This window comes from Polypterus senegalus, chromosome 7 (assembly GCF_016835505.1).
Source record: "Polypterus senegalus isolate Bchr_013 chromosome 7, ASM1683550v1, whole genome shotgun sequence".
Taxonomy (NCBI): Eukaryota; Metazoa; Chordata; class Cladistia; order Polypteriformes; family Polypteridae; genus Polypterus; species Polypterus senegalus.
In genome coordinates, this window is record NC_053160.1 from 170,386,788 (window position 1) to 170,404,681 (window position 17,894).

Below are 17,894 nucleotides of genomic sequence, written 5' to 3' on the forward strand. Positions count from 1 at the left end.
AGTTGGCACCCTGTGGTGAAGTTGGCTGTGAAACGTATAAATTGCACCAAAGAGGAACCTGCATTCTGTCATACGCTTTGTAGCATGTGCTACACTGAGAGGACCAGGGGAGCAAGCATGGCCAGAGTGTTACTCCCCCAGAACACTAGATGGCAGCCCCCCTTGGGTTGCAGCAGTGCCTTGGACTCCGGCAGGGCTACATGGGAGTTGGAATTGGATACAGCCCTGTTGGGATCCATGTGTGCCGCCAGGGAGTGCTGCAGCAGCTGCTGTGCCATTATGGACAGTTCTTCTGCAATACCCGAAAGTGCTTTCGGAAATATGTTATCACGCACCTGGAGCAATTCCGGGTACCTTATAAAAGGACAGCAGCCACTACTTCAAGAGCCAGAGATGGGAGAAGGAAGATGAAGGTTGACCGGAGAAGTGGAGGAAAAGAGAAAGGGAAGAAGAAGTAATTCTCTTGTGTAGTTCTTATGCTGAGACTGTGGGAAACGGAAAAGGCGTTTCCCATGAGGAAAATGAAAATAAAAATTCCTGTGCGCCTTGTGTCCCATACTTGGCTGTGTCGGTTTCAGGTGGTGGTATCATCCTGGGTGGTCCACAGCTTTTTATGGGTAGAAAGTGTGCCGGGACCATAAATTCATCTCCGCATGTGTGCTCAGTACAGGGATAAGGTTCTCTCTCCTAGAGTCGTCTATGAGTGGATTGAAATGTTTGAAAATGGTCGCACTAGTGTGACGGATGCAGTGCACTCTGGACATCCAGCTACATGTGATGATGATGTGAAAGCTGCAGTACATCAGTGGTTACGCACTCAACCAAAAACATTTTTTGCTGATGGCATTAAAAAGTTGATACAACGCTGGGAAAATTGCATCGCAAAAGGAAGGTGACTATGTAGAAAAGTGATGTCATTTATTTTTGAAATTCTTAGTAAACAGAGTTAAAAAAAAAAAGCGGAAACTTTTTGAACATCCCTCATACATAAAACAATAAAGAGGCAGGTGTGTTTACTTTGTGAATCCCCTGTAAGTAACTGAGGATTACACTGGAAACCAAAAGTGAAAGTCTGTTCTGCACAAACAGCGACGATAACCGGGACAAGTTCACCTACCAAATAAAGCGAGCAGACAGAATGACATCCTCAGTTTTGTAAACTTCCTCCGCTGTCACCAAAGTGTTTGAACCCACACATCATGAAGACTTTGCAGTACAATAATACTGCAGGCTTGGTTTTCGTGGCATTTTCCTCATGACCAAGTATTGTTGATGTGTGTGAGGCTGACCTAATTTGTGGCAAAACAAACAAAACAGAAACTGATAGCGTAAATATGGAAGAAAAAAAAAAACTTGCAATGTACTGCCTTTAATTTCACTGATATTTGAATTTAAAAACAATAAGCATTCTTATGGATCTATAGTAACCTGTGAAGAAAAAACTAACAAAAAAAACAGCATAGCAGAACCTTTTCATCAATTAAATCTAGCGTCCCTCTTGGTACTTCATAAAGAAGCAGCAGTGTGTTGAAATGGCAACGTTTTACACTTCACATATGTTTGTTTCTTTTGGGTCATAATGCAGCTTAAATTGAACATGTGGAGACAGTGAAAAACAAAAGTCATGTTTCAGTGACTTGAGCAGAGTGCTCAGCTCTGACGGTGGAAATCGCTATTCCCTCTCCGCTGATTGAACAAAGGTCATTAACCAAGCTTCAGGAAATTGTCTGGACATACTAACTGGTCAGTGGACCAAGGAAAATCCTCACGAGGGCTTCTTTGCGAACAAATGCTTTGAATATATGAAGATAAGAATGTAGTCTTCTGCCTTTTTCTTTTGGTCTGGGCTTAATGCAGATACTTCTGTTTTTATGTAAGGGTCATTATTAAAAACGATAAAGCAGTGTTTGATCCGTATCAATTGAGCACTTCTGCCCTGCATAATAAACCTGTTTAATGCAAGGTCTGATTTGCAGAGCAAAGGGCAAACCAATCTGCATTTCACAGGAAGGATAGATACCCTTTTTTTTGTAAAGATTTGCATACTGTGTATTTCTCGAGGTAAATTGCAGCAAAGAAATAAAGTATTTTTAATATGGTTCTTACCTGAGATTCACTCTTTTCCAAGTTCACTCACTATCAGTAATTCAGGCTGTTAATAAAAAACAAAATCAAAGAAAAAAACAGCATTAGTCACTTCAAAGGTGCATACTGCAAATGTTGGCAGGCATGGGCTGGCATCCTGACCAGGATTGGGCATGATTCATTACCCTGCCGGGAGGCCAATGTAATTAAAGAACAGGGGGAGGCAATGTATTCAAGTTACATGCTCCATCAAATTGCTAGGTGGCAGCAACTCTAAAGTCAGATACACCAGGAGACACCCACAGGGCATGCTGGGAGTTGTAGTGCTGTACAGAAGCCCCATTGTGGTCCCTAGGTGCCACCAGGGGGTGCTTTTAGGAACTGTGCTCCTTGGCTTTGGGACTTCCAATTGACCCAGAAGTACTTCCATCGGGCTATGCCCTGGCACTGGAAGTACTTCCGGGTCTAAGATAAAAGAAGCCGCTCTGCCACATCCAGGTGAGTCGGAGCTGGGAGATGAGACCTGCAACACTCGTTGGGGAGGAGTGGAGGAGAAGCAAGAGAGGGAGAAGAGAAAGAATGCATAATTGTGGTGTTGTAAATTGATAAAGAAGCCTTTTGTAAGGTAATCGTTAATAATAAACCTTACATTTTCTCTGAGGACTTGTGTATGTTTAGTTATGCTGGGGTTTGGGGTGCTGCAATGCTCCCTGCTGGTCACAATACTCCCATTGACACTTTTATAAATAACTAAATACATCTGTAATTCATAAACTTCAAAAGTACACCATCTTTGGCATCATATTTATTAACAGTAAATGTGTGACAAAAATGTAAAAAAGTTCTGAAACAGTACATGAGGGTATAATTAACGCTTAGAAGAAAAATTTTGAAGAAAATTAAGACTTTTTATTTGTTTTACCCGTGCCAATGGTGTCAGTCTGTGACGGGTCGGCCCCAATAAAGCTCCTTTATCACAATATATTGTGGTCCCCGGCCGGGCTCAGGAGGACGTGAGGAGGGCTTGTGCCTCCTCCAGACCGTGAGGGGGCGTCCGTCCTGGTTCTGTTGGGAGCCACGGGTCGAGGGCATGGAAGCCCTACCCTGTAGGGGCCCGTGGCCACCGCCAGGCGGCGCCCCGATGCCGGTTTACCCCGTGTGGTCTTTGGCCGGGATCGAGCCCGCCGGGACGCTTTGAGGACCAGAGGAGGGCGTATGCCTCCTCCAGACCGAGTGGGGGCGTCCGTCCTGGTTATGCAGGGGGCCTCGGGTAGGGGGCTTTGAAGCCCAGCCCTGTAGGGACCCGTGGCCACCGCCAGGCGGCGCCCCAGTGCCTGTTTATCCCGGGAGCCCGGCACTTCCGCCACACCAGGAAGTGCCGGGGGGAAGACGACCGGGGAGACACGGACGGCTTCCGAGTGCGCAGCCGGCACTTCCGCCACACAGGGGTGTGGCCACCGCTAAGTGCCGGGAGCAGCTGGAACCCGTCCGGTTCCCAAAGCGCCTCCTCCAGTCGGTGGTGGACGTCGGGAGGTAGCAGGACTGAACTGGAGAGAGAGGACGGGAGGTGGCCAGGAAGGCACAAAGACTGTGGGCCCTGGACTTTGGGGAAATCGGTGCAAGAGGCACTGGGGTTTGTGAGTGTGCACTGGACTTTTATATTTGTATATAGGGTAAATAAAAGTGTGTTGGGTGCAGAAATGTTGTCCGTCTGTCTGTGCCGGGGCCAGCGTTCACAATATATATATGCAGATATAGACATAGATATAATTTGTTAGAAGGTTCGTAAGGGTTTAACCAATGCCCCTATTTCTAATTGCTAAGTAGTCATCATCATGGAGCTTTTAATCCAATAGAAAGATTTTAATCAACAGTATTTGTTATCTACTAATTAGTGGTATTAATAACTGTTTATATTAAGGCAGAAAATTAATTTGAAACAAATATAAATAATCATTCACATCAAAAGAAGAGTTCTTGTTATTAAATTCTCATCTTCACTGCAGCACATTTGTCACTGCTAAATGGAGGCATTTGGAACAGACAGATGCTAGAGATTATTTTTATTTACATCTAGTATATATATTAATTATATCAGACAACTGCTTAAGAGTTACAGTTTGATTTTCTTTTCCTAGATTAAATTATTGATCAGACTTTTTCTATAGTGCTAATCTTAATGAATAATATAATGATTAGACATCAAAATGGGTTTTCAAAAAAGAAAAGAATTAAACAGATCACAGGGATATTACATTTACCGTGTGCAAAAATATTCTCATGCTTATACCCAGAGCTGTGTAAGATAATGGAGGGATTTCTCGTGTTGTTTTAACCTGAAAGAAATTAATGAAATTATAACACTCTTTCTCAGCTTCCAGCAATATTTCATCCTTTTATTTTTCTAACAGAATCTTAGAAATACTAATACAGTGGCGTTCTTAAGCATTCAATCCCTTTGAAAGTCATCATAATTTCCTGCATGACAAAAGATTTCCACACATATTTTTCCATTCAGTATTTTCAATGTGAATTCTTATGCTGTAACAATACATTTCCAAAGTCCAGATAAACCATTTTCTGTAGATATTTAACTGAAGAGGGAAAACTCCAAGTTTGTGTTTGCCTAAGAATTCAAGGCCTACACATTCATACTTTGTCGAGAATCATTTTGCTGCGATAACAGCCTTCACTCTTTTGAGGTAAGTATGTCCCAGTTTTTCACGTTATTCAGGAGGGATTCTCCCCCTCTCTCCCTGTCAGAATTGATAGAGATCCTCTAGGTTGGTGGGAAGACGCCTCTGGAGAGCAGTTTTCAAATAGTGCCACAGATATTTTGACTTTGGAAATGTACTGTTACAGCAGAAGAGTTCACATTAAATATACTGAATTTATAAATATGTGTACAGATCTTTTGTCATGCAGAAAATTATGAAGACTTTCACAGTGACTGAATATTTTTGCACACCACTTTATGTTGTCTCATTAAAGGAAATGAACCATTTCAAAACTTTACAGCATAGTAAAATCTAAACAAAATATCATATTTGTTCCAAGAATGTTAGTGAGAAGATGGCAATTTTCTCTTCATCCCCTAGTAGGGGTCACCAATGTCTAATGTCTACTTTTTACAGGAAATATGCAGGAAATCGCCTGTAAGTCCTGACTGCTGGGTTTCTTCAGGTGGAGGTAGGTGGTCATGTTCTCTACTGTTACATGGACCACTGCAAAGGACAGTATGCATGGATTGGCCCCGTTCCCTTAACAGTGGCGTAGCTCGAGTTCGTTTCCGCTCGGGATGGGGCGGTGCTTCAATTTGCCCACTTCCAACATATCTGAATATGTCAACCTAATTAAATAGAAATTTAAAATGACTTATAGACAAAAATTCAGATGCATTTTGCATAGATTTATTCATATATAGAGAATCAGCAATAATAAGTTTTCACATAGAATTGTTTATATGCATCAACTAGACAAGAATATAGTATAGACGCACTGATAAGCTGTGTTCTAATTATTAGTTTAATATAATTACGCTGCGAAAACCAGAACTAATGTAGTGTACAAGTGATAGGTGGGGATGTTCTCTGCGCAGAGTAAGAACACATTCGGACTGATGATGAAACAAAATTATAAATTGTAAATTAGTTGTTTATCTGGGCAGCACGGTGGCGCAGTGGTAGCGCTGCTGCCTCGCAGTTAGGAGACCCGGGTTCGCTTCCCGGGTCCTCCCTGCGTGGAGTTTGCATGTTCTCCCCGTGTCTGCGTGGGTTTCCTCCGGGCGCTCAGGTTTCTTCCCACAATCCAAGGACATGCAGGTTAGGTGGATTTGCGTTTCTAAATTGGCCCTAGTGTGTGCTTGGTGTGTTTGTGTGTGTCCTGTGGTGGGTTGGCACCCTGCCCAGGATTGGTTCCTGCCTTGTGCCCTGTGTTGGCTGGGATTGGCTCCAGCGGACCCCGTGACCCAGTGTTCGGATTCAGCAGGTTGGACGATGGATGGATGTTTATCTTCTTAGAAATTATTATCGGTGTAATGTTTATGTTTATTTTTGTTATTGCCTCAAAAATTTGCTGTGTCTGATGCCGTCACACAAGGACAGTCTGAAAATTATTTTTAAAGCATTTGTGGATAAAAATCAGAGAATTTTACTTTTTTCAATAGTGAGTGATATTTTTCTGAACCCTGCTGCTTACACACGAATTGTACTGAGCCTTTTGGCCAATAATGCCACCCCTTTCACCTGCCCCTGGCTATGCTACTGTCCCTTAACTTTACAAGAGGCCAGCATAATGGAGAAATCAGCGGAGGCTCTATTTCAAAACTGTGTGCTCCCCCGACTAACTAGATGGCACCATCCCTGGGGCTTTGGTACCCATTCAGGTACCCGCAGTGAATGCTGGGAACTGCAGTCCAGTTCGGCAGCCTTGCTGGGGTCCATGGGTTCGTCCTGTAGTGAGTTATGTGCCCTGCTTTATGGGAGTTCCAATTGACTGGGATGCACTTCCATCGGAATATGCCCTACCACCGAAAGTACCCCTGGGTCCAACATAAAAGAAGCCATTCGACCTCATCCAGGGAGTGGAGGAGAGAAAGACAGAGAAGAATTGTGTTGTGTTATGTTTATGCCATTTTTGGAGCATTTGTGTAAGGTCAGCGTTTCTCAGCCTTTAAGTATTTGTGACCCGAGTGTTCATAACAGTTTTAATCGCGCCCACCCTAACGTTGTTTTAAAAGGAGCCCACTAATACCGATTAGTTCTTTTTTAATTAATGATACATCATAGATGCATATTTTATTATACCTGCTTACCTTTTGTTAACATTTATCTAACTCTATATTTATTTTTCTAGTATCAGAATGTAGTTTAAGTTCATTGTTTTGATGTATTTTTCATATTTTCGATTCTTGTTTTCTTTTTTTCACTTCTTCGCACCCCCCTTTTTGTTATTTCGTGCCCCCCTCTAGGGGTGCCCGCCCCACAGGTTGAGAACCACTGGTATAGGTGAAAATAAACATTTTTATTATACTGTGACTTGTGACGGTGTAGCTGTGGCTGAAGTTTGGGGTGCTGTAATTCCCTCGAGTGATCACAACACCTATGAGTGAGGGAGCATTAAATGAAATCACAACAGGTATAAAGGACAGAACATGGAGAGAAATAAAGTGCTGGATCAGGAACAGCATTTATTAAGGAATGGAGACATTTTTAATGTTCATTTTTGTGCAAATATTAAATTAAATATTCTATTTAGTATGCACAGACTATAATGTTTTGAAATGGTTCCATTGTAAATATTAGGATGTTTGTGAAGAGAGGGCAGTCATATACACCTAGAAATAACACTAATGGTGCCACTAATTAACAAAATAAAAATAAACTCTAAGTAGGAATGATCATCAGAAGAACCCAAGTGCAAGTAAACAGAAAGGAAACCATAACCTCATGCTTCTCTGGGTAGGCCTGAAGAAGTCTTTAAACCATAAAAACATCAGATTAAAACTCCTTGTGCCCCTGCACCACAGAGACTTCCAGTGTTTTTTTATATTATAAAAATATAACCATCAGAGATTCCCCCTTGAGGAACTGAGGCCAGTCATCAAAGCGTGGTTTGGAATTTGATCATTAGAGTCAGTGCAGGGTGGTTTTTCCCCCTTTGGTGAATCGAACAGGGAGAGGGGGCCAGCCCCCCGATGAATCAAGTGCTATCACAAGAGGTGGAGGGGGATTGAGCACAATCATCAAAGCACGCCGGGGTGGATTTGAATCGAGTGCAATCTTCAGAGCCAGGGTAAGGATTCCCCCTTTAGCAATGATCTTTACTGCTGGAGGGGGATCGAGCACAGATGACTGTGCCCCTGTCCACCTCAGCAACACCATTGTCAAATTTGCAGATGATATCACTGTGGTGGGGCTCATCTCTGGGGAGGATGAGTCTGCCTATAGGGATAAATGATGGTGCACTGACAACAACCTGCTCCTGAACACAATTAAGACCAAGGAGCTCATTGTGGACTTCAGGAAAAAGAAAACAGACATCAAACCACTCTACATCAGAGGGGACTGTGTGGAGAGGGTGTCAGACTTCCGCTTCCTGGGAGTCCACATCATTGAAGACCTGTTCTGGGGTGTGAACACAGCTGAGCTGGCGAAGAAGGCTCAGCAGAGACTTTAATTCCTGAGAGTCCTCAGGAAGATCAGCAGATCATCTCTCTGGATGAACTGCACAGCTCTTGCTGCCTCAGAAAAGTGGAAAACATCTTAAAAGACTCCTCACACCCTGCTCATGACATGTTACAACTGTTGCCATCAGGCAAAAGTTATAGGAGCATCAAAACAAAGACTAATAGACTGACTAGCAGTTTCTACCCTGTTGCTATTAGGGCACTGAATGCCACCTAATCACCTCCAATGCAGCAGTGCAATAGATGACATCTTGTGCAATAGTGTTTCATGTGCAATAAGGTTTTATGTTGAATGTCTATCTTCTACCTCATTTCTTATCTTATCCTTTCCTGTCCTTTTGTAATTATATTTATTTATATTTTTTATATATTTCTTGGACACCACAGGGACTGCACCTAATTTCATTGTATTTGTTACAATGACAATAAAGATAATCTAATTCTGATTCAGACCAGATCTGACCCACTTTGTGACCCACTTGTGACCAACTGCAACTTGCAACCTACAGGTGGCAGCCCATGAACCAAACGTGAGCCTGGACCAGGTGGTTGAGAAACACTCCATTAAGGTCTCTAATGAAACTCCCTGTCATTATGGCCTGCTTGTTGAAGGGAACAGTAGGGTCCCATACATTCCCTTCAGAAATTGTGCAACCAAAGCGGTATAAACAGAAACGAAACAGAATGTTCTGATGTTATGTCAGTAAGTTTTGTACTGAGGATTGTAAGATTTTTTGAATGGCCTTTTTCTTGAGAAAATAGTTGTAATGCTCTCTAAAGGCCAAGGGATGCTGCCAGCTTCGACATTTCTTCCTTGGCCTCTGTCAGAGATAAGGTCACAGAGCCGTTCTCAGGATAGGAGAAACCTTTGTTGAAACGTGTGGAGTCCTGGAGTACAGCAAAGGCAAATGACTGAATTATAGCTGTTAATTACACTTCTTAAACACACAGTTAACTACAGGAGTACATGATCAGTGAGCAGTTCTCATGACCTCATAGGTAAGTGATAAACAGTCAGGATAGGTTTTCTTCTCTGCTCTGCCTTACTGCCACAGCCAGTTTGTATCTATTTTATCCTTGTACTTTGCAGCACAGCTGAGAGCTGTGCAAGGCTGAGTCACAGATACAATCATATGAAAAAGTTTGGGAACCCCTTTCAGCCTGCATAATAATTGACTCTACTTTCAACAAAAAAGATAACAGTGGTATTTCTTTCATTTCCTAGGCATATGCACAGGATTGTGAGAATGGTTATAGACAACCCACGGATCACCTCCAAAGACCTGCAACAACATCTTGCTGCAGATGGTCTATCTGTACATCATTTAACAATTCAGCGCAATTTGCACAAAGAACGTCTGTATGGCAGGGTGATGAGAAAGAAGACCTTTCTGCACTCACGCCACAAACAGAGTCACTTGTTGTATGCAAATGCTCACTTAGACAAGCCAGATTCGTTTTGGAATAAAGTGAATCACAAAGTGATGAGACAAAAATTGAGTTATTTGGTCATAACAAAAAGCGATTTGCATGGTGGAAGAAGAACACCACATTCCAAGAAAAACACCTGCTACCTGCTGTCAAATTTGGTGGAGGTTCCATCATGCTGTGGGGCTGTGCGGCTAGTTCAGGGACTGGGACCCTTGTTAAAGTCGAGGGTCGGTTGAATTCAACCCAATATCAACAAATTCGTCAGGATAATGTTCAAGCATCAGTCACAAAGTTGAAGTTACACAGGGTTTGGATATTCCAACAAGACAATGACCCAAAACACAGTTCAAAATCTACAAAGGCATTCATGCAGAGGGAGATGTACAATGTTCTGGAATGGCTGTCACAGTCCCCTGACTTGAATATCATCGAAAATCTATGGGATGATTTGAAGCAGGATGCCCATGCTCGGCAGCCATCAAATTTGACTGAACTGGAGAGATTTTATATGGAAAAATGGTCAAAAATACCTCCATCCAGAATCCAGACTCTAATCAAAGGCTATAGGAGGCGTCTAGACGCTGTTATATTTGCAAACGAAGGCTCAACTAAGTATTGATGTAATATCTCTGTTGGGGTGCCCAAATTTATGCACCTGTCTAATTTTGTTATGATGCATATTGCATATTTTCCGTTAATCCAATAAATTTAATGTCACTGCTGAAATACTACTGTTTCCACAAGGCATGCCATATATTAAAAGGAAGTTGCTACTTTGAAAGCTCAGCCAATGATAAACAAAAATCCAAAGAATTAAGAGGGGTTCCCAAACTTTTTCATATGACTGTAGAAAAGCTTTAATTAAAATGCTTGCAAATTATGGAATTATAATTGACAATCCCCCTCTTTTTGTTCTCTAGAACAAAGATAAACATTACCTTAAGCAACAGACTTAAAGAAATCTACATTCACATAAGGCAGTTCCAGTGATAAGGAAACAGAACCAAATTTACTATCTTATATATAAACGTCTACCCGTGGAAGTGTGTCTGTCTGTCTGTACAGCCCGGAAGCTCAAAGAGCAGGCAGGCCAGCTCCAAGTTAACGGGTCAGAAGAAAAAAGAAGTACGAGGCTGCAGCATGAAGCTGTGTACCAAATTTTAGGTCAATAGTTCAAAACGTTTGTGAGCTACAGGTGATTTAAAATCCTGGACAGACAAACGGACAGCCACGGTAGCGTAATATATAAGAAGATTTTATAATTATATGTTTTAATGTAAGATGAGATTAATCGCGATTAATTACATCCATTTTATGTGATTAATTAGTTAATTTTTTTAATCGATTTCCAGCACTATCAATAAGTGAAAGTTTAGTTTTAATTCATGGATTTAATTCAAAGACTGCATGTAGCACACATATTCTTACACTCGGTGCTGCTGACCTACTCCCTGATTCCCTGTTACCCTAATTGGGTGGAGTCAATTTAACCCTCAGCATAAGCATAAACATATATTAATATAATGTCTGTTCAGTTCTTTTCACTTGATTACATTCTATACACCTGTTGAATCAACGATGACAGGCTATTTTCTACTTTTTTGTGAAGTAATGCAATTTTTTTTTTTTTGGAGTTCGTGTGGTGGGTTCTGTAATGACACTATCACACATCGCTGTACGTGGGTGCATAACCCTGTAACTCTTCTCACACAAGTGCACATGGGAGGCAGCTAAAGGGTCCGAATAATAACTATTCCATGCCTGACCAGGGGGTGGCAAGGTGTACTGACTTTTTCTCTCAATCCCCTGCAGACCATTCACGGGAAATCCCACAGGCTTCTGGTGCCCATGATAACATCACTTTCCTGCCATGATGACGTCACTTCCGTTCTCCGGTGTCCTTGATGACGTCACTTCCGTTCTCTGGTGCCCATGATGACGGCATTTCCGACTCTGGCACCCATGATGAAATCACTTCCTGTCATGATGACGGCACTTCCGGCTCTGGCACCCGCCATGACGCTACTTCCGGTTCTGGTGCCTGATATGACAACACTTCAAGTCCCAAAGACATCACTTCCGGTCCAGAAAAATCCACCATCTTTGCCACATGTCTTCAGTTCTGTTTTGGACTTGAACCTGAACGCTACTCATCTAAAACAAACCCATTTTGCAGCCAGGGCATAATATACAGGTGGCTGCCCCAAACCTTTTTGGTGTCTTCTGTCTATTCTAGTGACACCCTGTAATTATACAGATACAGGGTGAACCTGGTATCTGCATTGATGACTCCAATAACACACTGTGACTGCCAGAACACTAGAGTATCTCCCAACCCACAAAATGGTGACAGGAAATGATGTCAATTATACTACCTATATTCCCTGTTGTGATGTAACATTTTGCATATAACTTGATAAATGTTTTGTATGTCTTTATTTGTAATTTAGGCGAAGCAATGTCATTTAGTGTTACTTTGGTGAAAGGCATTCATGTTTGCAACCCCGTTTATAACTTTTCTTTGTAATTTTACGACAGGATTTGGCGGATGTGTCTTAAACCAGTTTGATGAGTATTTCTTAGCTAAAGTCTTACCTCTCATCCCCCTCACAAAGCCAGGTTAGCTTAACATATGGTCTTGGGTGGTTGCAGGTGTTAAGATGTACTATTTCCCCCCATCGGTCTGAGATATGGCTGTCTGGATTGGCTGTAGGGGTTGGACAGAAAACCTATAAATTTGCTTGCTCAACCACATTCTCTCTTACTAACCAACATATGATGAAGAAGCATCATTCTTGCTAATCTTGTTAACAACTGATGAAGACCATCACACCATGAACTGACAAGAACAGCACAATGAAGAGCACAGCTTAGCAGACATATTAAGAAGGCTTGAAGCCAGTTCTGAAGAAAACTGAGCACCAATGATGCCTTAACTAGAGACATTAAGTAACTGCAAGTCTGTGTGCCACCTGAATTACACATCACCATTTAATCAGCTTGTATGGTTGCCAATATTCAAATGTATCTTGCATTTTGTTATTATTTATTAATATTATCAATAATACATTATTTTATATGTAACTTAACTCCGGCTTGTCTTTTTACTACATCTAACTGCCTGAGGTTATAGATATAGAAGGGAAGGTGGGGATTAGTTATATAAAATAATACCTTATAGACAGTGGTAAGTCTGTGAGATTAGGCATTCTAAGGCTACATGTTAATAATACAATAGGAGAAAGTAGAGCAATATATATATATTACTCTACCAAGATAAAACGCCTGTAAAATGTTTGAAAAACACTTTAACGGCACTTGAAAAATCATGAAAAACAATATTAAAAAGCTTGAAGAAATGGTGGAAGGTTACAACGCTCAAGTGTGAATGGGCCCTTCCTATGAAGGGAAACCTTTCCTTTGGACATGATCTGTCCTTTTTACCATCAGGCCGTCTATGTAAGTGTAGCCTTTTTACGACAGTGGAATGAAACTCTGACCCTTGCAAGTTTCCTAAGACATTTTTACAAGTAAAAGCTGTCAATTAAGAAATTCTGGCATGTTAAGAGTACCCAAAATACCATTAGTAGGCTCCTACTTTGAGGCAGTCAGTTGGCTGCAATCTCATGATGGATGAGAAATCCAGACTTAACTTCAGACCACACCCTTAGGATTACTAAGTCCATTACAGTTATTTGCTTATTTCTTCGATGTGTGTAATAACTTTGCCTCATTACTTTCATCGCCAAGTCATGAAGTGTGTGGGTCTCCTCTAAATGCCTTATGATCAAGGCTTTAAGAAGGCTACTAATCTTGCCAATGTATCTGCTCGTCTGCCTCCTCGGTCTTATCAAGTGAATAAAGTGAAATTGCACATTTCATAACAGCCGCTGTTTATGACTCACTGCTTTAGTTTGATTTCTATCCTTTGGCTTTTTTTTCACATGTTGCATAATGCAAAATGTGTGTGGAGTTTTATTCACTCTTTTCCTCCTCCTCCTCCATAGGTCCTGCAGATCTAGTTCATTATCTCTTTTTTATTTTCCTACTTTGAAATAAAATTTTATAAGAATTTGGTTACGGAAATATAAAACCCCAGAACATCTGACTGGTGCTTGACATGAGGTCTGCCTATGAAACATCAATAAAAAAAATCAGGATGTATTTACTCGAGCACGACGCTACAAAAAAGTGTCTTGTCTCTTTAGTAAAAAAAATGTTTCACCAATAATTTTTGCATATAGCACAGTGTTGAAAAGAGTCAGTGACATCAAATTGTGAACCTTCATTTTGATCTTATACAGTGCATCCATCTCCACCATAAGGTTAGAGCCATTCTAAGCCATGCTGATGGGACACAGAGCCACACTCAACCATGCATACATATGCAGAGACTTTAATAAAGTGGCCATCTTTAGGATATGAAACATGCGTGGAGGACTTTACAAAACTCCACACAGAGACTGGGAGCAAATCAGATCGCTTCAGCTGAGAGTCAGCAGCATTAACAACTGCACCTCCGTGCCATGCTAATCACACACATACAAAGCAACATATCTGTTTTACAGAAAAGCCCTTCTTAATTTTGGGACAACACGGTGGCGCAGTGGTAGTGCTGCTGCGTCTCTGTAAGGAGACCAGGGTTCATGTTCTCAGATCCTCCCTGTGTGCAGTTTGCATGTCCACATGAGTTTCTTCCGAGTGCTCCGGTTATCTCCCACAATCCAAAGACATGCAAGTTAGGTGATCTGGCAACACTAAAACTGGCCCTGTTGTGTATTTGGGGTGTGTGGGTGTGTGTCCATATTTGCCTTGCGACAGACTGGCAACCTGTACAGATTTTGTTCCTGCCTTGTGCCCTATGCCAACTGGGATAGGCTCCAGCCCTCCTTGCAACCCTAGTCTTGATTAAGCAGGTTATAAAAAGACATGACATGACCTGTTTAATCCAATGTAGGGTCATGGGAAGCTGAAGTCTAAACCACTTGTGCTGAGCGCAAGGCAGGAAACAAACCCACAGCGGTGCCAGTCCATCTTAGGGCACACACACTGGGGCCAGTTTAGAGTCACCAGTTAGACTAATCTGTATGTCTTTGGGATTATAGGAGGAAAATATAGGAGGAAAACCAGTGAAACCTAAAGATAAATCCACTCGAGAACACCACACAGACAACTAGCAGGAACAGCATTCAAGGCCAGGATGCTAAACGTGTCAAGCATCAGCAGTAACCAACATGTTGCCCTGTGCTTCATGGGAGTGAGGGGGTTCATGATCCATCCCTGCCACTGTGGGTGCTTGATTCAGGATGTTCGGAGTTTCCTTAAACATCACATGCTTGTAAATTCAATTACAAACATTAAATGTGCTTCTGTGAGATAGTGTGTCTATGTGTTCACTCTGGCACTTTGCTTGGTACCTTCCTTGTAACCAACACAGCTGGAACTGACTATTGTGAAGCTCATTAAAATAGATAAAGAGATGGATGGGTATTAGAAATGCAAAATAATTCAAATCATCCATATATCTATTTCTCCCTTCTCCATCATTTCATTAACTTTCTGAGCCTCCTTGATAATATCTGGATTGCAGGGAGCTGGACCTTGAGCCAGCAGCACTGGGCATCCCAGGGGATGTTTCTGCCCATCCACACTAATTTAAGTGGGCAAGATCTGACTTGGCTACTAGGCAAGAAAATTCAGTGCCATGAGAAAGATGAAAGACACACCAGGCAATGGTGTAAAGACCCCAGGAATCGCACCTGCACCCATGGAGCCGAGAGGCAGCAGTGCTGTGTCATCTGTCATATATTTATTATTAATCATCTCTACTATCACTGCCAATATAAATAATGTACAACTGCTTATTTCTTCAGCTAAGTTTCCATATTAGTATGCATTTGATGGAAAGGCAATCAATAAACTTTTGTTAGACTTCACTACAATAAACTAAGACAGAGCCTGAAATGCAGGAATGTTTCTGATTAATGCTTACACCGTGGCTGACTGAAACTGCAGTTCAATTTACAGACTGACAACATGATTATTACAACCAAAGTGCTTTTTAATACAACTAAATTGGTACATGACCACTTCAGGTTATTATTACTTTAAAGTAGAAAAATGTATTGATTTTTTTATTAAAAATGTCCTGAATACATTTTCAACTAAAAATAGCTTACTGGAATGGGAAAGCTCCAAAGAAATAAGGCACACAGCTCCCAGTGGAGTAAAACACAATAGATTGAGTAAATGGTGCAATGAGCCTTTGGAGACAAAGCGATAACTCCTAACTGGAGTCAGAATGGCAACCGTCAAGCAGGCATACGTTATGCATGGAATTGAGCCTTCCAAGAGGACTTTGAACAAAATGTGTCTGTAAATCTATGATAGATAGATAGATAGATAGATAGATAGATAGATAGATAGATAGATAGATAGATAGATAGATAGATAGATGTGAAAGGCACTATATAATAGATAGATATATAGATAGATAGATAAATAGATAGATAGATAGATAGATAGATAGATAGATAGATAGATAGATAGATAGATAAATTAATAAGTAGTTGTATTTAGATAGATAGATAGATAGATAGATAGATAGATAGATAGATAGATAGATAGATCATTTTAATTTTAAAATAAACTTTATTCACCACAATAATAAAAACCATGAACACAGCAGTAATATGAAGTTAATAAATATGTAACAATTTCACAAGAAGGCTAATGATTGCATTACTCCACTATTATTGCCCCGTACACGCCTCCTACTCCACACATAAAGTTACAGAATTGTTCATAACAAATAAGCAATTCATAACTTGCTCATTAAACCACTTTTCCCCTATACACGCCTCCTAATCTCCACATTTATATAAATAATTGTCCATAATAAATACATATTTCATAATCAATTTCCTTCCTCCATTACGCCCCCTGTACTCATCTCCTAATCCGTTCATCACTCTCCATTATACACACAGCACTGTCTTCCTCAGGAAGTCTCCTATTCTGCGCTTTCAGCCATCCAGTATTTCATTATTTTGAAGGACATTTAAAGAGGTCACCACCCAGTCACCAACTTGCCCCTCTCAACAGAACACAAACCACCCCCCCCAAGCCCCCATAAATCACAGAAGGGCTGTATGTCTCCAATGAGGTGGTGGTAAGTAAATTCCAGCTTTAATCGGCACTTCACCAGTACTTAAAACATCAGGAGCATGTCGGTGGTCTTTGATTTTTTCTCTTTGTTCCTCCTGGTTTTGAGGATTGAGAATTTTGCTTGGCCCTGAAGATAATTTCCCAGCACACACTTGCTTTCCTGTCTTAGAATATACTTAACACCAAAAATAAAGCAAATTGCTGACAATGACAGTCCTATCCCATCAAAAAGTGTCTCGAGAAATATAAAAAGTGGTTCAAGTCTTTTGCAGTTTACAAAAATGTGAAAGACAGTTTCTGTCTGTTGACAAAAAGGACAACAGGCTGATGTTCCCGGTGAAATAACTGATAAGTAGGAGTTGGTGGCGAGAGCCGCATGAAGAATCCTCCACTGCAGGTAGCCAATTCTTTTTTGTAGTGGTTGTTTGTAAAAGTTTAATTCACTCCAACATGCAGTTGTCTCCACCGTGTGTCTGGTAGGTCTCTAAGAAATTTGTTAAAAGTCACCTTAACACATACCCGGTAGAGCAAATTTTTCCCATCATATTAAACTGTTTATCTATTAAGTTGCCAAATCTCAGAATGGAGCCTGGCCGGTCGGAGCAGTCTGTGACATTGGGCTTGACTTGAATGACGAGCTCCTTCACATCTGAGTTGAAGATCGGATTGTCTGGAGAGATGCTCTGGTATAGTGACCCTGCGCTTAAGGTGACTAAAGCCTCCTTAAACTGGCACAGAAATTGGTGTATGGGCCTCACGCCCAGGACCGAAGTGAGTTGTGATGCAGTGTGCCATGTGCCAGTGTGATAGATAGATAGATAGATAGATAGATAGATAGATAGATAGATAGATAGATAGATAGATAGATAGATAGATAGATAGATAGATAGATAGGGGTGAGAGTATCTGGATGCTAGAGGACTACCAATTGGACATCTCCAATTCAGTTATTTTTTATGTTCTTCTGTCAGCTATAGTGGAGAACTTCTCTTGCACAGCCAGACATGTAAAACACACATCTAGG